This window comes from Triticum dicoccoides, chromosome 6B (assembly GCF_002162155.2).
Source record: "Triticum dicoccoides isolate Atlit2015 ecotype Zavitan chromosome 6B, WEW_v2.0, whole genome shotgun sequence".
NCBI lineage: Eukaryota > Viridiplantae > Streptophyta > Magnoliopsida > Poales > Poaceae > Triticum > Triticum dicoccoides.
In genome coordinates, this window is record NC_041391.1 from 544,880,308 (window position 1) to 544,882,062 (window position 1,755).

Sequence of the window (1,755 nt, forward strand, 5' to 3'; positions counted from 1 at the left end):
CAGCTTGAACCAGGCAGAATACAAATCGATGTAAATGTCTGTTCTCTATTACGCAAGTCTAATAACCTAGTCACCACCAAGGACAAAAACTTTATTTTATGAAATAAGATTCATTGCCTCTTACTTATATGGGTAATAGCTCCAGATTAGACTAAAAAGATGATGCTACTATAGTCTGCCTATCAGCTGAGCATGTACATAAAGAAAAGAAAGAAGAGGAATTGCAGCAATAAATAAACACGACTGCAATAGTCATGACACAAAACGTAGGTGCAATACGCTTGCACCAAAACCTTAGCAGATAGTAGGCCCAATGACCATGGAAGGTTTTGAAAAAAGGAGGAACTTTGTTAAGTTTCGAGATCAAAATAATTACCACAGTTGGGCAATAAGTAATAGTTTCAACCAGAGTTAACAGGCCTTCCAGCCGAAGCAAAGCTTCGAGCCTTCGACATAAGCTTGCAACAAACTAACCACAGCTGGGCAATAAGTAATAGTTTCAACCAGAGTTAACAGGCCTTCCAGCCCAAGCAAAGCTTCAACATAAGCTTGCAACAAACTAACGGTCCCTGCTCTAACGCCAAAATTCCCAAAAAATTTCCTTATGGCAAAGAAGCTACGGTCACCAATCTCAGATTAATTGATTCGGAGGTTCGAAACGGTACTGACGGGTGACCTCCTCCTGCCACGGACACTCTCTTGAGAACCAATCGTCGTCCGTAGGGTGGAGCTGCACAATGAAATAACTTAAACATTAGTGACAGGATATAAGAGGTCTTCCCCCACGCGGTCTGGGTTCGGGTTTGACATGAGCCGCGTCTAGAAAAACAAAATCGCATCTTTTATCAAGGCTCTCGTCACAAAAACAGCACCACAAATCGAAGAGGAAGAACAAGGAAGGGGAACGGAAAGAACAATTTACCGGTACGTATTGCCGGAGGATCCTGGTGAGCGCCGGAATGACGCAGTCGCGCGGGAGCTCATGCACCCACTGCGGTAGGTTGACGAAGCGCAGGGTCAGGGAGTTGGGGCCAGCCTCATCCATCGCACCCTCTCGCTGTCTCCTCTCCTCTCACCTTCCCGAGAAGCTCTTGCGATCAAGAATGACGGCGGCTAGAGGAGACCGAGGGGCTTTCCTAGGGCACAGAGCAGTTTCCCGAGAGCATCCGGAAGGCCTGATGTGTGCAGGTTTGGGCCCAATTACTATTCTGTAGGCCAGCCTGCTATTCTTGCTTTTTGTTTCTTTTCGAGAACAAAACTGAGCGCTTGGCCCGCCCTTACGTTATTTTCCCTTCCTTCCTTTCGTGCTTTTATATATAGTTTTTTTAAGTTCTTTTATAGTTTTGAGGGGGAAAAGCACACTTTATAAGAAATTTTTTTTTTTTGCAAAATTTACAAGAAAATTCAAGTGCTAAAAAGGTCGAGATAAAGCTAGGGGCATCATCGTGCCACATACAATCAGTTTCGTCTAAATAACATCTCCTAGCAAATTCGTGCACGACCTCATTAAATTCCCTATTACAATGCATACATTATATCACTTCAATATCACGGGCTATATCCACTAGATTACCCGTTGTGCCATTGGCGCAAAGACCAATTAGAGTGAGGAAGCGAAGCGACTTATGTAACATATTTTACGAATGGTCGACAAAGGAACACAAATAAATGCAAGCAAAAACTTAGTCAAACTATTTAAATGTTGTTTTCGTGAATTATCTGTAAGTGATTATGTTCCTTTTTGCGTATGTGATT

At 43.1% G+C, this 1,755-nt stretch overlaps 1 long non-coding RNA gene across 1 annotated transcript; it reads right to left on the minus strand.

Annotated features, from left to right (window-relative positions):
* Positions 1-302: 302 nt before the first annotated feature.
* LOC119326464 lies at positions 303-1,171 on the minus strand. Its single transcript, XR_005157995.1, has 2 exons — positions 923-1,171; positions 303-730 (listed from the first exon to the last, which is right to left on the minus strand). It is a non-coding gene; the product is annotated as an uncharacterized LOC119326464 (long non-coding RNA).
* Between the last annotated feature and the right edge of the window lie 584 nt (positions 1,172-1,755).